Genomic DNA, 23,034 nt, shown 5'->3' with positions numbered 1-23,034 from the left:
CCCGGAGGGAGCCCAGGGCCCCCCGCGCCGGGCCGGCGCGCCCCCGGGGGTCACCTCCCGCGCGCAGAGGGACCCGACGCGGGGTTCCGAGGTCGGGGTGCGGCGCCGCCCCCGCCCGAGTGCGCCCGAGCAGCTGTCTCCGGCAGTGGCCTCGCCCGCGGAGCCGGGGCCTTGCTTTCCCGCGGGGTCAGAGGTCATCGGGAAGGGCTTTCCAAAACAAACAACCCGACAAGTGGCCTTTTTCAGAGAGCCTCGCTGGCCCCGGAGCCCAGCCCCGGGGGTGGGGGCGGAGGGGGCAGGGCCCCGGGAAGATAACGCTCTGGACGCTGCTCTGAGGGCGGGCCGGGGGCCCTTCCCCTGGATCCCGACCCCCCCCCCCCACACAGGTGTGGGGGTCTGGCGCCCTGACTGTGTGTGTTGGGGGGTGCGGGAGGGGCAGGGGACAGTCTCCGGGTCACTGCAGCCACCCCACTCCAGTCTCGGGTGAGGGTGCGCTCAGGGAAGTGAAGGCGATGACAGCCTCATCCGGGACCTCCCCAGACACGGCTGCCCGCCACCTCCTGGGGGCCGCTATCTTCCCCCACCCCAGTGGCCCTCACGGTCCCCCACCTCCCCCGCTGTGGCCCCTGGTCACCTTGAGTGTTGCGGTGAACACTCCCCCAAGCACTGGGGTTTCCAGGTGGGGAGTGCGGGGCAGGTCGGGCCAGGGGCCTGGGGTGTCCTAGTGATGGGAGGGGGCCTAGGGCTGCGCTGGGAGCCGCCTCCCCCTTGGGTGAGAGAAACGCTCCTGTGGGGGCCTGATGGAAGGGGGACCCCTGGGGTGCGGCACCCGGAAAGCGAGTGGAGGCAAAGGCACAAGGAATGGGGGAAGGAAGAGATCTGGGGGGGCCGGAGAGGCGCTCAGGTTGGGCGGGGGGGGGGGGGCGGAGGGGGCCGGGCTTGGCCAGAGTGGGGATGGGGGTCCTTCCCGCTCCAGCAAACACTGGGGGTCCCAGAACTGCGCGTGTCAGTGGGACTGATCACGAGGTGCCACGGCTGGAGGGCAAAGGGCCTCCCGGCGGCTCCGGGGGTCCGGCCTCTCCCTTGGGCTCTGAGTCACCATCAGGTGCTGAGGACTGAGGGTTGGGGCGGCGGGGAGCGAGGGGCAGCGGGTGGGCAGCCCCCAATCCTGCCCTTGGGACGAGGGTCAGCACCTTCTCTCTCCCACCCCCCAACATGGGACGCTTGTTCCCTGCCTTGGGCCATCACAGGTTCTGTCTGAAGCAGAGATACTGCTGCAGGGACTCCTGAGCACTGAGCTGGGAGTAACCCCTGAGCACCAAACTGGGAGTGACTCCTGAGCACTGGTGTTGCTCAGAAGCCCCCACCCCTCCACAAGCACACACACACACACACACACACACACACACACACACACACACACAAAGTGAAAACAGTTTTATTTTCCGGAAGGCGGAGAGATACTACAGCAGGTAAGGCACTTGCCCCTCGGGTCCTCTGAGCCCCGCCTGGAGTGGTCCCTGAGCACGGAGCCAGGAGTACGCTCTGAGCACTGCCGGGTGTGGCCACAAAACAGAACAAAAAGGGGCTGGAGCGATAGCACAGCGGGTAGGGCATTTGCCTTGCACGCGGTCGACCTGGGTTCTAATCCCAGCATCCCATATGGTCCCCTGAGCACCGCCAGGGGTAATTAGGAGTAACCCCTGTGCATCGCCGGGTGTGACCCCAAGACAAAACAACAACAACAAAAAAAAACAGAACAAAAAGAGTTGTCCTGGAGCTGGGAGGACTTGTTCTCCTGGCCTGCGGGTTAAACTATCCTTTCTTTTATGAAGTAAGATCATCGCTGGAGGTTATTTTATTTAACGTCCCAACTTGGCAGACGGGAAGGGAAGGTGCCCTGTGGCCACACTCGCACCCGTGCCATCCAGCTGTTTCACGCAGCCGAGCCCCTCGCCCCAGGCGAGCGGGAAGGCCACACCCAGGCCCCTGCAGACCCCTCGGCTCCCTGTGGGGCAGGGGGCTCGGGCTGCAGACAGGAGGGTGGAGGAGGTGCACGGCCAGAGGGCAGGGGGTCCCTGACTCCCCGGGGGGCCGGGACTTTGCAGGGCTGAACCCTTCCAAGGCCAGCAGAGGATCCCCGGGGGTCCCGGGCCGGCTGGAGTGGCGTCGTGGAGGGGCTTGGCGCTTTACAGACACCTTCCTTCCAGGCCCCCCGCCGAGACCCCTATTTGTGAAGAGGTGGGGTCCTCCCTGCTGGGAGAGTCGGGCAGGGGAAAACCTAAGCTGGAAAGTGGATCTATTTGCAGCCCGCCTGGGTCGCAAGCCTGAAATTTTTTTGTCTCTTATTACCGTCTTTTTGGTTATGAGGCCACACCCAGTAACTCCTGGCTTTGTGCTCAGTCAGGGACCCCCTTCGGACGGGGCTGGGGGGGGTGTACGCAATGCTGGGGATCAAATGGGGGGCCGAGTGCCTGCAAGGCGGTCGCCTGCTCCGCTGCCCCCTCCCCTCTGTCCCAGCCTGAAGGGTTTAGAGCTCATCTATTTTGGACCTTTTGTTTTCCCCCAGCCGGCAGCAGACAGAACCGATTCCTGCCCAGGCTTTGCCCAGCCCAGGCCCCCCCCACCCCCACGGAACCGGCCGGGAAGCCTGTGGCTTCGCCGGTGACTCAGAGCAAACGGGGTCCCGGTCCCTCCCTGGTCTGGCGCTGAGGGCCGCGGAGCTATGCCAAGCACGTTAGGAAAATAAACCCGCGGCTCCTCTGCCTTTGCAGGGACTGACAACAAAGGGAGCCAGGGCAGGGACGGGGATCTTTGGAAAGTGCTCCCTCCGGTGGCCGGGCGCAGCGGGGCGCGCCAGAAGCAGCCTGGCAGATCTATGGGCACCCCCGCCCCCTCGGCAGACCCGTGTTTGGGGGTCTCAGGCCGAGCAGGCGTGGCTGGAGGCCTCTGGGGCCAAGGAGGAGCCCGGGATGGGACTGGAGGGGCTGGGCCCGCTGCCTCCTGCCGGCTCCGCCCCCCTGGGTCGCCCCTCTGGGAGCGACCACGTGGTCCGGGGGTGGAACCAGCCTCGGCTCAGCCCGTTAAACAGCGCGCGGGCCCCAGGCGTGGCCCGAGCGACAGGACAGCGGGGCCGGCGCTGGCCTTGCTAGCCTCGCCCACAGCTGGCCAGGCCCGGCCCCAGCACCCCCACCCCGGGGCCCCCCAGGCCCGGCAGGAGTGACCCCCGAGTGTAGAGTCAGGAGTGCGCCTTGAGCACGGCGGGGTGTGGCCCCCGAAAAGGCAAAACAGAGGGGCTGGAGCGACAGCACAGCGGGGAGGGCGTTTGCCTTGCACGCGGCCGACCCGGGTTCAAATCCCAGCATCCCATATGGTCCCCGAGCACCGCCAGGAGTAATTCCTGAGTGCAGAGCCAGGAGTAACCCCTGTGCATCTCGGGGTGTGACTCAAAAACCAAAAAAAAAAAAAAAAAAAGGCAAAACGGAAGAAGCCAACTTGATAGGACTCTTGGTCCCAACGCCCAGCGCCCAGATGCAGGCGTGGGGCGCCCCACCCAGTGGGTCCCCACCCCCAGACTGTCTCCGCTCCCCTCCTGCTCCGCCCCCCTCTGACGCGGGGGCTGTCCTGTCCTGTCGTGCCCCCCCCCCCCGCAGCATCCCTCCCGAGGTGGCACCGCAGCTCTGAGCCGGCCAGGCTGCCTCCTCCTGGGGGGCCCCGACCCCACAGGCCAGACCCCCCCACTGGGTGGCCCCAGCCTCTGTCCCGGGACTCTGGGCGGGCTGGGGTACACGACCCCGTGTGGCCCCTGCTGGTCCTGGGAGTGGGGTGCCTGGGGTTCTCCTTAGCCACCGACAGGCGGGGCCGGGGCCTGGCCTGGTTCTCCTTCCTGTCCCCGTCTGCTCTCGGGGACGGTCCCCTGCAGACGCGTGTCAGGGAGGGGCTCGCTCGACCTTCTGAGCCTTCAGTGTGGGTGACCTGGGCCCCTCCGGCCCCGGCTAAGACAGGTGGCTGGTGGTCGCCCGCCCCGACCCCCTCAGGGCTCCAGCAGGCCGGCACAGTCTGCGAGGGCCCAAGGACTCTCTGGGGGCACGTTGACACCCTTGGGTCTGCGCCCAGCGGGATGGGTCCCGGGACCCTTGGACCAGTGGGGGTGCCCCTCCGCGACCCCCGAGAGCAGGAGGGCAGGGGCGAGGTGAGAAGGGCCGGGAGCAGGGGTGAGGTGAGAGGGGCTGGGAGTGGGGTGCTCGCGGCTTCTGTTTGTTGGGGTTCCCCGGTGCCGGCGAGGGGCTGCCCCGGCAGTGTGTGGGGGGCCTTGTCCCCTGGAGTCAAGACCCCCCACCCCTGCTCAGCCCTCGGGGCCTCCCCCGCCCCGTCTCTGGCTCCTGGTCAGGCCTGCAGGTAGCAGGGACAGGCTGCCCCGCCCTCTGTGACGGGGGCTGGGGGGGGCCGGTGGCTCCTGGGGCCCCTGTGTGTGGGCCCCCACTAGCTGCCCTTCTCCCTGGGAAGGGGGGCGGGGCGGGGCTTGGGGGTCCCAGGCCACGGCTCTGGGAGGAGGTGGGTTTCGGATTGGGTCGCGGCCAGGGGTGAAAGGGGCCTGGGGTCGGGCCGGGGGGCGTCTAAGCAGGAGACGTGGGGTGTCCTGCCTGGGGTTGGGTGGGACCCGGCAGGGCAGACTCGGGGCATTCGGGGGTCGCCGGCCCAGGGGAAGTGGCCCGGGGGTGCTGGGGGGGGCCGTGTCTCTCCAGAAGTCCCGGCATCAGCCCGGGGGGACGCTTGGGCTCCAGCCCCTCCCCCGTCTCCAGCCATCCCAGGACTCCGGACTGCGGACCCCAGGGGGCCGCAGGGGTGACAGCTTTGGGGGTTCTGCCCATCTGCCAGCAGCCGCCCATGGTCTCCCCGACCTGTTTCTGAGCATCGTGGAGGTGGGGCCGGAGCTCTTCCTCCCTGCCCCCCCGCCCCGTGCCAGCATTCCTGGACACGGGACACACACACACACACACACATAGAGATACACATAGAGATACACACACAGACACATAACACTCCCACACATAGACACATACCACACCACACACACAGACACACTCCACACAGACACACCCCCACATAGACACACACAGACACACACCACATAGACACAGACACACAGATATCACACCATACCACATGCACAGACACACACACACCCTACACCGACAAACACACACACACACACCATACTACACACACCCCACACCACACACAAACACCACAAACACAGACATCACACACGCACACACACACACACGCACACGCACACGCACACCCTGACCTCGACTGGGCAGCTCCGGCAGTGCCCGCGGGAGGCCTCAGGCTGTTGCTGCATCGGGGGCCGCGAGTTTCACCCCCGCAGCGCCCAGAGCGGCCCCCGGTGCCGCCCCTGTGGCCAGACAGGAAATGGGACACGCTCCCCACAACGCCGTCCCCTCGGCCGGCCCCGCGCCCCGTCCGTTGCCCTGAGAATCTTCCAGCACCTTCCTCTCGGGGTTCGCTCTGGCTGGGCGAGGGCTGGCGAACGGCCCGGCCGTCTGGTCTCAGACGCGGTAGGTCGCTCGCATTTGGGACCCACGTGGGACGCGGCTGCCTCAGACACCGGCCTCCGGGACACCCACATACCGTCTCTCCCTCTCTCTCTCACACACACGCGCACACACACACACATACACGCACACACAATCTCCACATATACACCGGCCCCCACACGCACCCAGCACACACACACCCACACACACACACTGCACATATACAGTGGCCCCCACACACACACCCAGCACACACACACACTCCATATATACTGGCCCACACACGTACCCAGCACACACACACACACACTCCACCATATACACTGGCCCACATACGCACCCAGCACACACACACACACACACACACACTACACATATACACCGGCCCCCACACACGCACCCAGTACACACGCACACACACACACACACACACACAAACTCCACATATACACCGGCCCCCACACGCACCCAGCACACACACACACACAAACACACACTGCATATATACACTGGCCCCCACACGCACCCAGCACACGCACATACACACACACACACACACTGCACATATACACCGGCCCCCCCCCCCCCCACACACACACTCTCTCCACATATACACTGGCCCCCACACGCACCCAGCACACACACACACACACAAACTCACACTGCATATATACACTGGCCCCCACACAAACACCCAGCACACACACACACACACACACACACACTGCACATATACACCGGCCCCCACACACACACCCAGCACACACACACACACTGCACATATACACTGGCCTACACACACGCACCCAGCACACACACACACACACTCCACCATATACACTGGCCCACACACACACACCTAGCACGCATGCACACACACAGACACACTCTACCATATACACTGGCCCACACACGCACCCAGCACACACGCACACACACACACACACACACATGCACACACTCTCATACCCACTCCAACACACACCCCAGCACATTCTAAAGCACAAACACTCCAACTCACTCCTAGGCACACAGACCCATGCATGAGCACACACATACCAGCACACGCAACACACAATCACTCCAGCACGTTCTCGCTCACATTCTTACACACCCCGGTACAGTTCAGTACACAAACACACTCACGCACACATGCAGACTCCTATGTACTCCAACACATGCTCACACACGTTGCACACACATACTCCAGTTACATACACACACGCACACACAATGCGCATGCATGCACTCACACACACACACACACTCACACACACACTCTGGCCCCAGCCCCTCATGTCCGGGAGTCCCGGGCCCCAGTCAGAGGGCCAGGACGGGGGTCGGCGAGCGCCTTCCGGGGCTCCCTGTGAGCAGAGGAGGGGGCGGGCAGCGGGGCTGGGGGAGGCCACGGGGCGGGGCTGTGGGGGCGCCCAGGGGTCCCGGGCAGGAGGGACAGAAGCAGGAGCGGCCTGTGGGGAGCCGTGGGGCCCGGCCCAGGAGTGTCGGGGCCGAGCCGGGCCCCTGGCCGTGCGTCCACTCCGGGGAAGCCCGCGGGTCACGGGTTAGAGGGCCTCTGGGCTGGCGATGGCCCTGGGTGCGTCCTGCCTGCAGCGGCTCTGGGGACACTGCGCCCCTCTAGCCGTCCTTGTCTGTGGGGGCCGGGCGGGGGGGTGGGGTTTCAGAGTTAGCGCGGGACCCCGAGGCCGTGGAGGCCCAGTCTTTGGAGAGGGTCCTGGGGGGCCTGAAAGAGCCCAGAGGCCTCCCAGACCCCCGGCCCAAGCCAGCACCTCGACTGCTTGGTGAAATGAGGCGTCTGCTCCTCCCTTGGGGGATGCTAAGGGGGCCCCCAGGCTCCTGGGCCGGGCCCTAATACGGCAGGGAGGGCAGTGGCGGTCCCCTGCTACCCCTCTGGGGCCTCGAGCACCGCCAGGACCGACCCCTGAGCACAGAGCCAGGACCAAGCCCTGAAAACTGAGCTAGGAGTCAGTCCCGAGCACAGCTGGGTGTGGCCCAAACAGAGACAGAAAGAGGAAAGACCTTTGCCACTCCAGGCCCTGCCGGGGTCAGGGAGGGGCACCATGCGTGGGGACCGTGGACGTCCCCTCCCGCCAGGCCCGCCCCCACTCCTAGGCCCTGACCCAGACAGACTCCGCGCCTTGAGCCTGGGAGTCTGCATTTCCCTGAGCCCCGCACTTGGGGGGCGTTAGAGGCTCAGCACTGTTGTGTTCTGGAAGGTTCCTTCTGCGGCTCACTCTGCTCCACAGTGGCCCCCGCCCTCCCAGGAGTGGACACCGGCCTTCGCGGGGGCTTCTGGAGGGCGGCGGACTCCGGGAGAAAGTGCTCCAAGGCCGCGTCTCCCAGCTGGGCCAAAGGCCGCCGGCGCAGGGGACAGTCGGGCGAGGACAGGCCCCAGCACACATTTTGTGCCGACTGTGTACCCAGCCGTCCCCAGAACAGAGGGACACTCTGTCCCCGTTAGCTGCCAGCACTGGGCGCAGAGGGGGGTTTTCAGAGACCCTCAATAACGCGCCCCCATCTGCCGTCCGACCCAGTGCTCCGAGGGCCGGGGCCCCTGCAGTGGGGTCCTGGCCGCCGGCCGCCCCGCCCCGCCCCCTCCGCCCGGGCGCCGACAGGCACACGCCAGAGCCGCGTTATTAAAAATGACGTTTAACCAGAGCTGGAATTACCGCGCGGATGGCTGCGAACGGCGGAATCAAAGCCGGAGCCGGCGGGCGCGCCTGGCAGGGGCCCCGCGGCCTCCCGCCGCCCGGCCCGGCCCGTATAAAACCCCGCGGAGCGCAGTCCTGAAAGCCAGTGCACCTCCTTTCATTAGACTAACAAATAGCACATAACGCAAACCAGCTGTGCGCGGCCTAATGCGCTCAAGATGGGCCCGGCCAGCCAGCACGCGGGCCGGGCAGGTGGGGGCGGCCCCCGCGGCAGCGCCCTGGCACCCCTGCCGCCCGCCCGTCCCAGCCGCCAGAGCCAGCGCTTCCCGCGGCCAGTGGGCAAAGGGTGGCCTGCACAGCTCTGCGTGTCAGGTCCCCTGCCAGGCCCCAGGCCCAGTGTGACTCGGCAGATTCCTGCTGTCTCTGGCCAGGGGAGCCCCATCCCGGTGGGGCGGGGCTCTGGGCGAGGAGCTGACCACCTGGCACTGTCCGGTCAGGGCCTCTGCTGTTGTTGCGATGACAGTTGGGGAAACCCCAGCTCAGAGAGGTCAAGTGTTTTGCCCCAGGTCACACAGCGGCTGGAGAGGCAGGGACTCTGGTTTTTCAGAGGGAAGGAGGGTTACATCTGCGTCTTGGGGGAGGGGCCAAAACGTGATCCCTCAAGTGGGGAGGAAAAAAAGAAACTGGCATTTTGGGTTTGGGCTTTGGGCCACACCTGGTTTGTGCTCAGGGAGCATTCCTGGCGAGTGAGGGGAGGGGGGAGAGAGGGAGAGAGAAGGAGGGAGAGAGGGAGGGTGGGGCTGGAGAGACGGCACAGCGGGGCACGTGCTCCCACTCTGTGGGCCTGGCTGGTCCCGGCGTCCCCCGTGGTCCCACCGGGCGTGAGCTCTGAGCACTGGCAGGAGAGAGCCTGAGCACCGCCCGTGTGATCCCCAAGCCCCAAGTGAGCGATTGGGTGCCTTGAAGGGGTAGTGGCCTCTGGGCCCCCCCATGGCGCTGGTGACTGGCTTGGGGTCCCGGGCCGGGCTCTGGCGTCTCCCCTCCAGGGCCCGCTCCTCTCCTCTGACTCCCGCAACGGGATCTCTGTGGGAAGCCCCTCCCCCCGCTGCTGCCACGGGACACGCGTGTGCAGGCGGGCGCCGTGCCCTGCTGATGGGCGGCACCAACTTATGGGAACGGCGTGTCTTGGGGCTCGGGGACGCCTTCCGGGGTGCCGGGGGCGGAACCCGGGTCGGCGTGTGCGAGGCGAGCGCCCTCCCCGCTGCACTGGGGTTCCAGCCGCTCCCAGAGGGGATCTCGGTTCTGGAGAGGGTTGGCGGCCCCACTTTCCAGATGGGTCTTGAACCCGGGCCCCTTGCTCACCTCACCCGCTTCCCCGCACCCCGCCCCTGGTGCAGGAAGGGATGAGTAAGGAAGGGCGTATCCTTGGTCAGAGGGCAGGACTAGCTGCTGATTTGATTTGTTGTTCGTTTTTTTTTTTGGTGGGGGGTGGCTCACCTGGCAGTGCTCAGGACTTACTCCAGCTCTGCACTCAGGGCTCACTCCTGGCGGGGCTTGAGGGGCCCTGTGGGGTGCGGGGGATGGAACTAGGCCAGCTGCGTGCACGGCAGCGCCCCAGCCCCGAGAGCAAGACTTTAACCAGAACCACCTCCACCAGGAGGGCGGCTGCCCGCACCCCTGAAGCTCCCCGGCGCAGGCTTAGGGAGTGAGCACTAGAGCCAGAGCCGGGGAGGCTCTCGGGTCCCCGCCATGCAGGGCGGGACAGGAGGCGGGAAGGGCCGGCCTTTCTCCCTCAGTGACGGGTGCCCTTGGGAAAGTGCCTGTGTGTTTGAGCCCCAGGTTTCCCATTGCAGAGTGGGCGTCACGGCACCCAGGGGGGCTTCTGCTGCGGCAGGCGCTGAGGAGGTCCAGCAGACGGGGTGGGCGGCAGCCAGAGGACGCGGGGAGGGGGCCTTGCACGGGGCACACCCGGGTCCGAGCCCTGGAACGTCACGGGGTGCCCCAGCGCCTCCGGGAGTCGGCCCTGAGCACCACTGGTGTGACTCAGGGACCTGAAGAAAGAAAAGGGAGTTCAGCAGATGAGGGGCGAGGGGGCTCTTGGCTCGCGGCCCCCAGCTCAGCGCTCAGCGAGTAGCTGGCACGGATCTGCCCGTTCTCCTGCCCGTGGCTCTGAGGCAGTTTTGGGTGCAGAGAGCTGCCCCCCGCCCATGCCCCCCACCCAGCTTTTACCAGAAGCACCGAGAAGGCCTGGGGTCAGAGGGAGGATCCAGTGGGGACCTAAGTCTGATCCCCGGTATCCCACATAGCCCCCTGAGCACTGTCAAGAAGTGACTCCTGGGGCTGGAGAGATAGCACAGCGGGTAGGGCGTTTGCCTTGCACGCGGCCGACCTGGGTTCGATTCCCAGCATCCCATATGGTCCCCTGAGCACCGCCAGGAGTAATTCCTGAGTGCAGAGCCAGGAGTGACCCCTGAGCATTGCCGAGTGTCGCCCCTCCCCCCCAAAAAAAATAGACTTGGAGAAGGTCCTCCAGCCTCAGCTGCCCCACAGGGCCCTGGTGTGTGTGCGCTGCCCCTTAGGGCGATTGGACAGCCTCGGGGGGCTCTGCCGCACCCCAGCCTGGCGGGACCGGCCGCTCCCCTGCGCGCCCGGCCGCCTGCTGCTGTGCTTTCTGTGGCACACGTTGAGGCCATGCGTGACTTCCCGGCCAATGCCTCCATAAAACACAACACAACTATTTTTATAATGTGGCATTTGAGGTTAAAAATGCAAATGAGATTAATTGCGACTTTTCCCAGGGCCGGATAAGCCGGTGTGGGGCCGGGGGAGCCCGAGATGCCCAGATAAGGGGCTCGGGAACGGCAGCGGGTTCCCGCACGCGCTGCTCCCTGCCTGCCCCGGGGCTCCTGCGAGGCTGTTTGTGTTTTGTTTTGTTTTGAACTTTTTTTTTGGGGGGGAGCCACATCAGGCAGTGCTCAGGGCCAACTCCTGTTTCCGTGCTCGGGAGCTGCTTGGGGGTGCTGGGGGCCCTGGATGGGGCCTTTCTGACCCCCTGTCCTGACTTGTGGGCTGCCAAGGCTGACTTGCCATGGGAAAAACTGGGCTCCGTGCTGACGCTGGCTCCCCCGGGGTCCCCAGTGCCCCAGCGGAGTCAGAGGTGGGCCCGCAGCTGCTCCAGGCCCCGGGCTGGCAGAGGCAGACGTCCAGGGGGAGACACGGGGGAACAAGGGGAGAAAAGAATACATCGGATTTTCCTCCATCGACGGCCAGATTTCAGCTTCTCCGAACCCCCCTTCCCCTCCCCCCTGCCCCCCCCCAAACCAGAACCAGATGGAAAAGCAGAGAGCGCGAGTCTGCGGACGGGGCAGACAGCGTGGGATGCAGCCGCGGGGGCGAGGGGAGGGACAGAACCAGAACCAGCCACCCACCGGAGTGGGCCAGCTCCCGGCGGGGGGGGGGGGGGAGGGGGGCGCGCGCAGGACAGTGCAGGGCTGGGCCCGGCGTCAAGCGTCCCCGTGGCTGGGGGGGGGGTCGCCCTGGCCCCGCCGCCAGCACCCCAGTTTCCTGAACTTTCCCACGGGTACAGGCAGGTCCCTGAGTGGTCCAGAGGGACAGGGCCCTGGAGCCTGGGGCAGGAGAATGAGGTGGAGGAGGACCAGCTGACCCAGTTGGCTCCCCCAGTCTGAGCCTCAGTTTCTCTTCTTTCGGGGGCCACACACTGCAGTTCCCATGGGTCATTCCTGGCAGTGCCAAGGGAATCATATTTGGTCCCAGGAGTCAAGCCAGTCTCGGTGGGCTGGGGGGAGCTGTGTGCTGATTGGCCGAGGGTGCCCCGAGGGCAGGGCTGTCTCCTTAAGGCTTCCGGGGTGCTGCGCAGTCTTAACCCCTGTACTAGTTCTCCAGCCCCTGGACCTCAGTTTCCTCATCTGCAAAGTGGGGCTAATGAGAGGTGCGAAAGGAAGACCCTCCCCTCTGGCTTCTATTCTCAGCCACTCACAAATGAAAGTCCTTGAACAAGGTGGGCTACCCTGGTAGCCCAGGGACCCCCGTCTCTCCCGTAATGGGGAGGGGGATATGTCCCTGCCCGCTCCCCAGGACGGACTGTGAGTGGGCTTGTTTATTCCCATCGCTTGCTGGCTCCGAGTGGAGGCAGCTGGGGGCGTGTCCGGGCAGAGTTCCCACCTTCGCTGCAGAGGCCGTGTCCATCCTGGGGGACCGTGTGGGCGCGCGGCGGCCCCGCCCAGGCTCTGGCACAGCCCACAAAGCCTGGCTCCGCGGAGCAGAGCGGAGCGACCGAGGGACGGCCGGCGGGACCGCAGGCGACTGTCCCCACCCTCCCCTCCCGCCTGGGGCAGAGTGACTGTCCCCAGAAGCCCCCGCTAGGACCTCTTCTGAACACTGAATAACCCTCCCCTGCAGGGGCCCCCATAGGCCCAGGACACACTGAGCCCCACCACCACCCCAAATGACTGTCACCTCCTGCCTCCGCACTCAGGAATCACTCCTGGCGGTGCTCAGAGGACCCTATGGGATGCTGGGAATCGAACCCAGGTCGGCCGCGTGCAAGGCAAACGCCCTCCCCGCTGTGCGGTCGCTCCAGCCTCGCGGTTCCCTATTTCTGCAGCCCCCCCCCCCCCCCCGTGCAGTAGCTGGTGCCTGGCCACACCGCGCCAGACCCCCAAGCCCCCTGTCCCGTGCACCCCGGGCACAGGCTGCGGACCTTCCCTCGCGAGTGGGGAGCCGGGCCCGAGACCCGCTCCTGGGGGAGCAGTGAGGGTGGATTCGGGGGTCCCGCCGCCGTGCGCCCTCGGCTGTGGGGAGAGGGGTCCCCAGAGTCGGGGGCGCCTTTCTCTGATGGTGCAGTGCAGAGAGAGGGGCCGGGGGGAGGTGGGACTGGGTAGCGTGCGAGTGGGCCGGCTAGGTGGGACGGAAGCCTTCGGTTAGTTAGTTAATCGATTATTGCTCGCTTTTGCAGAGAAAGTTCCTGTCCCAAGTGCACGGTCCTGGGAGGGATCCCTGGGCTTAAACTAGGGCACGGCCGGGACCGCCCTGTGCGGTGATTGGCCCCCTGCCCAGCTCCGGGCCAATCACGGGCGCCGCAGGGGCGCTGCGCGCTGATTGGCTGAGGGCGCCCGGGGGGCGGAGCCGCCTCCTTAAGGTTCCCCGGGCGCCGCGCGTGCCCGGGGGTCGGGAGCGCGCGCGCGTTTTGCATGTGGGGGGCCTGGGTTCTCTCCCTGGCACCGCATAGCCCGTAGCGCCGCGCTGAAGAAGCCCCAGAGCACAGCTGGGCGTGGCCCCCAAGCCAATCAAAACAAACGCTTTGGACCCCGTTTGGGCCGCTGGCCGGGAGTTGCGGGCCTGCAGGCCCTGCTGCTGCGGCCTCAGCCCTACAGTGGCCTTCAGCTTGGCTGCTTGCAGTGCACATGAGGCAGTCAGGAGCCAGGGACGGCAAGCAACCTCCCCCAAGGCCACCCAGCTCGTGGGTGAAGCAGCAGGAACTCGCGTCTCATCCTAGAACCCCCCCGCCCCCCGCCCCCACAGCAACCGTCATCCCTGTGGCAGCTGAGCCGGGACCACCCTTCCGTCTCCAACCCCCACTCCCCAGGAGAGGGGGCTGTGGCCCCGAGGTCCTCTGCTCTCGCCTGCTGGGCTGACTGCAGCCATCTGCCTCAGATCCACGCCCCGCAGAACCTGGGCGGTCCCGAGGTGGGCTGAGGGCTGGTGGCTAGGGTCCATCACTGTCCAGGCCAGGGGAACCGGGGTAGGGATCTGGTTTCCATAGCAACCTCCCCTTTCCCCCTCTCCTTACATCAAACACTCCCTGGGAAATAGTCTGAGTGGCGATGGGCTTGGACGTGTAGCCGATGACCCATGTCCTAGCTGGCCGTAACTGACCACTCTTTGATTACCCTTCCGCACTGTATCTGGGAGCCAAAAAAAAAATTCTCCCCTGGGCTGGAGCGATAATACAACGGGTTGCCTTGCACAGAGCTGACCTGGGTTCAATCTCTGGCATCCCACACGGTCCCAGGGCCAACCAGGAGTGATCCCTGAGTGTAGAGGCAGGAGTAAGCCTCAAGCATCACTGGGTGTGGCCCCCAAACCAAACCAAACAAAAAAACACCCTATCTCCCTAAAAATTTCACTATAAAAGCTGAAAGACATGCTTAGCTTTTAACCTGCCTATTTACCTACCTAATCTTTCCCTTTTAAGGAAAAACAATAACATGCAGGGGCTGGAGCGATAGCACAGCGGGTAGTACGTTTGCCTTGCACGAAGCCAACCCGGGTTCGATTCCCAGCATCCCATATGGTCCCCTGTGCACCGCCAGGAGTTAGTTCCTGAGTGCATGAGCCAGGAGTAACCCCTGTGCATCGCTGGGTGTGACCCAAAAAGCCAAAAAACAAACAAACAATAACAGGCAAAGGAGACGTTTTTGGTATTATCATCGGACTCATCAGTAAAATAGAAGTTTGACTCACAAAAAAACAAATAAAACTGGGCCAGATAGATAGTTTTGCGGGTAGTTTCACTCTGCTGACCCAGTTCAATCCCCAGCACCCCATAGGACCTCCTGAGCCCCCCAAGGAGTGATCCCTGAGTGCAGAGCCAGGAGGAACCCCTGAGCAGTGCCGGTGTGGCCCCAACCCCAACCCCAACACAACAAACAAAACGAACCTAACAACAAAACCGTATTTCCAGTGTTCCAGTGCAGAGCTTTGGAAGCCTGAGCCATAGATCTTGTGGTCCCTGAGGCTCCATGGACCTACGCTGGGACAGTCATTCATTCATTCATTCATTCATTCACTCAGCCAGGATGTCCTGAGGCCCGACCTTGTACGGGGACATCACTGCAGACAAGAGACACCTCGGTGCGTGGGAGGGATGACAGGGGCACAGGCCGGGGTGTCTCCGTGCGACGACATGGAGAGGTGAGCAGGGCGCCGGGGAGGCAGGTGTTCCCAAAACCCTCCTGAGGGCCGCGAGGGCCGAGCTCTGCAGGGAGTGGAGGCAGAGGTTGACAGGTGACAGCAGGGTGGGCTGCCTGCCGAGGGCGAAGGTGCTCCAGATGGAGCAGAGTAAGGGAAGACGAGGTGGCGGGCGGGTGCAGACTGGGGGTCTGGCCGAGAGCACCAGGGCGCCGAGGGGGCGAGGACGGGGCAGCGGGCAGGAGCTCACCCGCACGGCCGTGAGATGCAGCCGGGCCCACGGCCTCAGCCTCTCCTGGCCCCCCCAGGAAAAGCCTCTAGTGGGGGCTGGAGCTGTAGCACAGCGGGAAGGCGCAGACCTGGGTTCGATCCCCAGCCTCCCATAGGGCCCCTTGAGCACCGCCGGGAGTAATTCTCGAGCGCATCGCTGGGAATAGCCCCAAACAAAACAAAAAAACTCTCCAAGGCTCTGGTGTTTTTCGGAGTGGGGGACGTGACGGGTACGAAGGGGTCCCTGGCAGAACGCCCAGCAGTCCTGGGCCCCGCAGTGGGGGCCCGGGAGCCGGAAGCAAATGCCCCCTCCCCGTATGTGACTGTCGCTGGCTGGGGACAAGCCCCCACCCGTCGTCGGGAGTGCGGACTGGGAGATTTGTTGAGGAGGAGGTGGTCGTTTCCATGGAAACCTGCAGGGGCGGGGCTGCGTGCTGGGATGCTGCCTGGAGAACCAGAGAGGCAGTAGTAGGCTAAGGGCTCGCTCCTACCCAGCCGACCCAGGTTCGACTCCTGGCACCCCCTGGGGTCCCCCAACCCCGCCAGGAGTGGCCCCGAAGCAGAAACATTAAAAAATGCTACACAAAGGGGAAGGAGCCAAGGTGGACCTTGGGGCGGCTGGAAGCTTAGTCATAGCAGTGGGGCCCAGGGCTGTCCGGCAAGTGGGGCCCAGGGCTGTCTGGCAGGTGGGGTCCAGGGCGCTCTGGGCAGTGGGTCCAGGGCGCTCTGGGCAGTGGGTGCAGGGCGCTCTGGGCAGTGGGTGCAGGGCGCTCTGGGCAGTGGGTCCAGGGCGCTCTGGGCAGTGGGTCCAGGGCGCTCTGGGCAGTGGGTCCAGGGCTGTCCGGCAGGTGGGGTCCAGGGCGCTCTGGGCAGTGGGTCCAGGGCGCTCTGGGCAGTGGGTCCAGGGCGCTCTGGGCAGTGGGTCCAGGGCGCTCTGGGCAGTGGGTCCAGGCCTGGACTCAGCAGCCAGGGCCACCTGCGCCGCCCTCGTTCCTCCCAGGCGTGCGTCACTGCACGACCCCTCCCCGCCTCCCAGGCGTGGGCAAGGCCCTGCCACGGCCAGAGAAACGGGCCCTTGGGTCACTGCGCCAGTGTGGGGCGGCTGGAGAGGCTCCTCCGCCTCCCGGGAAGTGGGGGGCAGACCGGGAGCCCGGCCCGGGAGGGGCAGACCCGGCCGCCCACGGCGTCTCCGCGCCAGTGTCTCCCGCCCAGCAGAATCGCGGCTCGGTGAGGGAGGGCGCGGTGCTCTGGGAGGGCCCCTGCTGCCAGGGGGTGTCTGCAGGGCCACGTCGGACCCTGGGCTGCTCCCCACCCCGCCCCGCCCCGCCTGTGTTTTGTGCTTTCTTCTGCGTCCCCAAGGCGCTCGGTGGTATGTGAGTGTCACATTTCCCCCCAGAAGCTCCAGTAGGACAAGATCTGTTAGACAGAAGGGAAAGGGCCCTGAGGGCTCGGGGGCTCTCCCTTACTCCTTAACCCCGAGAGTCCCCCTAGATGGGGGGCCAAGCCAGTGTGAAGAAGCTGAGGCAGACCATGTGCACCAGGTGCTTGAGTAGCCGGGGAGGGCTTTCTGAGTGGGGCTTTGTGGGATCAGTAGGAGCCTGTTCATCGCTTCCTATTCACTGCTTCCCTTTTTCTCAGCCCCTGGCTCCAGTCCCCAGCATTGGAGGTTCAACACCGGTCCTGCCCGCCCACCTTACTGTGCCCTATGCTTGTTTGAGCTAGTGAATGTCCACTGTGCAGGTCAAGAGCCCGAGGCCCATTTTGGCCACACAGTCTGTGGCTACAGGGTGGTGAGTCAGTTCCAGGCCAGGGGACAGCCAAGGGCCATGCGCCTGGCTTTGACCCAGGGCCATTCTCGGTGCTGGAGGCACAAGGCCGCGTCCTGGACAGTGTCGGGCCCCGACACATGGAGTCAGACTCCCGACGCGGGGGGGGGGGGGGCACTGGTTTGACGTCGTGTTGTTGTTGGGTTTGGGTTTTGGATTTTTGAGGTTACACTTGGCAGTGCTTGGGTTCTATTCCCAGCTTGATTCTTGGGGGGCGTCACTCCCCGTGGTGTTCGGGGGGGAACATGTGATTCTGGTCCTTGAACCCTTCGTCCAGGCAGGCAGGGGAAGTGCTCCAGCCCTTTGAGCCATCTCCCTGGGCCCAATATCAAGCGGTTTTTGGGGGGCAGGGGTGGAGCAGGGGTGCCTCAAACTTTTTTTTTGGTGGGGGATTGCCAGCTCAGGGCTTGCTCCAGGCTGTGCACTCAGAAGTCGTTTCTGGTGGGCTTCGGGGACCACGTGGAGTGACAGAGGCGGAATCCGGGCCAGCCCCGTGCAAGGCAAGCCCCTCCCTGCCCTCTGCTACCCCTCCGGCCCCCAGTATGAAACTTCCTTCCTTGTGCACGTGTAGGACCAAAGCCTGGGCCCTCGGGGTCACAGGCGAGGGGTGTCCCCGAGAGTAACTTCACTGGCCCTCGCCAGTTTTGCTTTATGATAGTTTGGAGGGGGGCGGAGCGTTAGTACAGCGGGGAGGGCGTTTGCCTCGCACGCAGCCGACTCGGGTTCAGTCCTTGGCATCCCATAGTGTCCCCCGAATGCCACCAGGAGCAATTCCTGAGTGCGGAGTCACAAGTAACCTCTGAGCATCGCCGGGAGTGACCCAGAAAGCAAAAACAAACAAATGGGATAGGATAGTTGAGGTAATGCGGTTACAGTCTGTTAGGGCTCACGCCTTCCTGGTCGTGGTGCACGAACAGCCTTACTGCACCTCACGGTCCCACCAGGCTCGCGGGGACGCCTACCACTGTCCCCTGTCACCTCCCTTCTGGTCTTGCCCGGCTCGCGTGAAGATCAGCTTTGGGACCCGAGGCTGCCGCCTCCAGGCCGCCCTCCGGGGCCCCTGCCTGCACTGGCTGCAGGTTTCCTCCTCCTGACAGCTGCTGCAGCGTGGAGGCGGTTGCATCTGGCCCCTGGTCTGTGGACCTGCTGCTGCCGCCCGCGCCCCTCCCCCACGCACTGTTCCCGTGTCGCCCGCACCCCACTCCCCTTTCTCTCCTCCCCCGGCCTGCACCTCGCAGCTCACCCGCTGGGTACCGAAACCGCAGGCCCGTGGCCTGGCGGGAGGGATCGCGCAGCCGGAGAAGGCGGGGGCGGAGCACAGGGTGGGGGGGGCCTTGCCTTGCACGTGGCCGACCCGGTTTGATCCGGCGTCCCACGTGACCCCGTAGCCTTCCCGGAGCACCGCCAGCCCCAGCTCCCGAGTGCAGAGCCAGGACTAACCCCTGAGCATCGCAGGGTGTGGCAAGAATAAAACTGAAATTGCTTTTTTAAAAAGAGGAAAGGGGGCTGGAGCGACAGCACAGCGGGGAGGGCGTTTGCCTTGCACGCAGCCGACCCGGGTTCGATTCCCAGCATCCCATAGGATCCCCTGAGCACCGCCAGGAGTGATTCCTGAGTGCAGAGCCAGGAGTAACCCCTGTGCATCGTCGGGTGTGACCCAAAGAGAAAAAAAAAATAAAAAGAATAAAGGAGGGCGGGGGGCCAGAGCGATAGCACAGTGGGGAGGGCGTGAACTTTACAGGCGGCTGACCCGGGTTCGATCCCGGGCATCCCATAGGGTCCCCTGAGCACTGCCAGGAGTGATTCCTGAGTGCAGAGCCAGGAATCACCCCCTGAGGGCTGAAGCCAGGGACAGCCAGATTAATGCACACAGGCCCTAGCAGATGGACGGGACCAGTCCCACCCTCGGGACGGGTACGCTGGGTCTGGGGTGCGCCGGCCACTGCTTGGTGACCGTGGGAGGGAACGGGCAGAAACGGGCACCTCTCCTCGCTCAGTGGCGGAGGGTGCAGTGGTGTTGGGAGAAGGTCGGAGAGTACATTGAGATGTACTGAAATGTATCTGCACTGCAAACCATAACGCCCAAAATGAGAGAGAGAGAGAGAGAGAGAGAGAGAGAGACAGAGACAGAGACAGAGAGAGGGGAGGGGAGGGGAGGGGAGGAGAGGAGAGGAGAGGAGAGGAATGTACCTGCACAGAGGCGTGGAGAGGAGAGGAGAGGAGAGGAGGGGAGGGGAGGGGAGGGGAGGGGAGGAGAGGGGAGGAGAGGAGAGGAGAGGAGACTGTACCTGCACAGAGGAGGGGAGGGGAGGGGAGGGGGGAGGGGAGGGGAGGGGGAGGGGAGGGGAGGGGAGGGGAGGGGAGGGGAGGGGACTGTACCTGCACAGAGGCGTGGGGTGGGGTGGGGTGGCGGGTGGGAGCTGGGGACCCTGTGGAAGGGTTGCTGTTCCATCATTGTATGACTGGGCCGTAATCATGGAAGTTTGTGACTGTATCTCACAGTGATTCAGTTAAAAAAAAAAAAAGAAACATACTGAAACATACATTGAGAAATACTGTTTCCAGGGAAACTGATCATGCAATGCTATCAGGAATTTACACAGGTATGACACACTGTATTCCGGACAGAGGTAAGAGACACTCAAAACGGGCCTTGAAGCCTTTTTATTACTTTTTATCATATTTTAATGCATATTAATAGAAATATAGCCTTTGGGGTATTTGCACTGGTGGAATCTGTCAACCTACCAAGCAAGATCCCGCTCCTCAGATAGGGTGATAGGGTCCTAGCCCCACAGACCCTTTTTTTTTTTTCCTTTTTGGGTCACACCCGATGATGCTCAGGGGTCACTCCTGGCTCTGCACTCAGGAATTATCCCTGGTGGTGCTCAGGGGACTCTATGGGATGCTGGGAATCGAACCCAGGTCGGCAGCGTGCAAGGCAAACGCCCTCCCCGCTGTGCTATCACCCCAGCCCCCCCACAGACCCATCTTATATTGAACCTATCCGTAAGTGAAAAACCAGTTGACCCGGCCCCTTAGCCCCGCCCGCCCGAACCCGGCTCAGACACCAACCCCAGTTGGCGCAGTCGCCAGCGTCAGGTCTGTGTTACGGTCAAGTGCGGGATATTGCGCACCCAGATGGACGTCTTGTAGACGGGCGGGGCTGCGGTCACATACAGTGTCAGGAAATGGCACTGGCCATGTGGCCATGCAGCAGGCAGGTGATGACCACAGGGCTGCTGGGAGTGACCCGTCCAGCCGGGCAAAGACCAGCGCTCCAGTGAGAAATGCCGCTCTGGCCCGTGCCTGCCTCCCTCCCTCCCTCCCATCCTTCCTTCCTCCTTCCTTCCTTCCTTCCTTCCTTCCTTCCTTCCTTCCTTCCTTCCTTCCTTCCTCCCTCCCTCCCTCCCTCCCTCCCTCCCTTCCTCTCTTCCTTCCTTCCTTCCTTCCTCCCTCCCTCCCTCCCTCCTTCCCTCCCTCCCTCCCTCCCTCCCTCCCTCCCTCCCTCCCTTCCTTCCTTCCTTCCTTCCTTCCTTCCTTCCTTCCTTCCTTCCTTCCTTCCTCCCTTCTTGCCTTCCTTCCTCCCTTCTTCCCTTCTTCCCTCCTTTTTATTTATGGAGGGGCCACTCCCATCGATGCTCAACAGTCACTCCTGGGGCTGGCGCCATAGCACAGCAGGGAGGGCGTCTGTCTTGCGCTCGGCCCACCCAGGTTCCGTCCCAGGCGTCCTGTGTGGTCCCCGAGCACTGCCAGGAGTGATCCCTGAGTGCGGCGCCAGGAGGCACCTCTAAGCTGGGTGTGGCCCAAAAACAAACCAAAAGGAGGAGCTCCTGGCTCCGCACTCAGGAATTGTTCATGGCAGTGCTCGGGAGACCATGGGGCGCGGGGATTGAGCCCGCGTAGGCAAGTGCCCGCCCACTGTGCTGTCTCCCGGACGCCCCCTTTGCTTTTTTTTGGTGTATCTGTTTGGGGGCCACACTCAGTGATGCTCAGGGTGACTCCCGGCTCTGCATTCGGGACTCACTCCTGGGGGTGCTGGGGGGAGCCTGTGGATGCCCAGGATCGGACCTGAGACTGTGTGCAAGGCAAGTGCCCTCTCTGCCATGCTCTCTCTCTGCCCCTTCTCTGGCCCTGGCCCTGTCCCTGTCTCTGTCTCTGTCCCTGTCCCTGTCTCTGTCTCTCTCTCTTCCTTCCTCTTTGTTCCTTTTGGCCTCACCCAGCAGTGCTCCCAGCTTACTCCAGGCGGTGCTCAGGGGACCCTAAGGGATGCCGGGGATTGAACCCGGATCCGCTGCAGGCAGGACTGGTGCCCTCCCCGCTGTGCCGGGGCTCCCGTCCTCAAGGCCTACATTTTCGAATCATCGTCCGAGTCCGTCACTGTCAGACTGTGGCCCGTGGTGGCGGCCCCGTCTTGCAGACTTCACCTCATAGCTGCCAGGGTAGAGGGACTGAGGCCCCCGAAACAGCCACTGCTACCCGGGAGCCGCAGGCTAACAGCAACCCCACGGCACGGCACGGCAGACAGTCGTGGGCTTGGTTTTGGGGCTTTGGGGGTACCGCACTGGGCAGTGCTCAGGGGTTACTCCTGCCTCTGTGCTCAGGGATCACTGCTGACTGGGCTCGGGGACCCTGGGGGATGCCGAGGATTGAACCCGGTGCCTGTGTACAAGGCAAACGCCCTCCCCAATATACTATGGTTCTGGCCCCTCAGATTTTTTTTTGGGGGGGTCACACCCAGTGGTGCTGCTCAATGGTTACTCCCGGCTCTGTACTCGGGAGTTACTCCCAGTGGTACTCAGGGAACCTTGCGGGATGCTGGGATCGAGCCTGGGTTGGCCGCGTGCAGGGCAGACGCCCTCCCCGCTGGACTGTTGTTCCGGCCCCTCAGAGAGACCTTTTGCCCCCATAAGTGCCCTTCGTGCTCTGCCTGCCTCTCCCTCCGCCGCAGCCAGAGGTGTGGTGCCGGGGTCCTCCTTGGCGCAGTGCTCGGGCCGTTTGGCCGAGGTGCCTTCAGACTTGCTCCCGCGGGTCGTGGCGCTCGTTGGGGCGTGCGTGCCCAGTTTAGCCCCGGCCTCTGTATTCCTGCCTCCTTTCCTCGTTTCCAGAACCTGGGCCCCTCACTGAGGGCGGGTCTGGCGGTTTCTGAGCAGCTGAGGCGGAAGCCGCTTACAGGAACGCTCCTGGGCAGCTTCCGGCGTGGACACGGGTTTCCCCTCCTGTGGGTGGAGACCACGGAGCACGGGGGGGGGGGTGTGCTGTCCCCCCAGAGAGGGTTCACGCTGACCCCCGCCGGCAGGGCCCGCCCCTGCTCCTGGGCCGCCTTCCTCGCTCAGCACCAGTCGAGCCTGCCCAGAGGGGTGTGGCTCACGCCACAGTGCTCAGGGCCGGGTGCTGCGAAAGCGTAGGAGGGTCTCCCAGATGCTCAGGCCTGGACCGGGGCGACAGCACAGCAGGGAGGGCGCTCGGCCTTGCACACGCCGACCAGGGTTCGACCAAGCATCCCATAGGGTCCCCTGAGCGCCGCCAGGAGTATTCTCTGAGTGCAGAGCCAGGAGCAACCCCTGAGCACTGCCGGGTGTGGCCATGAGCAAAAACCCCAGCCAGATGCCAATGCCCCGCGCTGTCTCCTTTGGGGGGAGAGACGGCCCCCTGGGCTCCCTCCCGGCCAGTGCACCCCGCCCCAAAGCCTTCCCTGGTGTTTGCTAAGGGGGTTGCTTCACGTTTATTTCACTTATTGATTGGGTTGTGGCTGGGGGGCCGGGCCTGGGGATGCTC

General features: G+C 64.3%; 1 protein-coding gene across 1 annotated transcript in view; it reads left to right on the top strand.

Moving 5' to 3' along the window:
• The window catches only part of PRRX2 (paired related homeobox 2), a 42,261-nt gene that overhangs the window by 975 nt on the left and 18,252 nt on the right, over positions 1 to 23,034 (top strand). The window lies entirely within an intron of this gene.

The sequence above is a fragment of the Sorex araneus genome, chromosome 1 (assembly GCF_027595985.1).
Source record: "Sorex araneus isolate mSorAra2 chromosome 1, mSorAra2.pri, whole genome shotgun sequence".
Taxonomy (NCBI): domain Eukaryota; kingdom Metazoa; phylum Chordata; class Mammalia; order Eulipotyphla; family Soricidae; genus Sorex; species Sorex araneus.
Note: the sequence above shows the minus strand (reverse complement) of the source record. Positions and strands in the feature narration are given on the sequence as shown.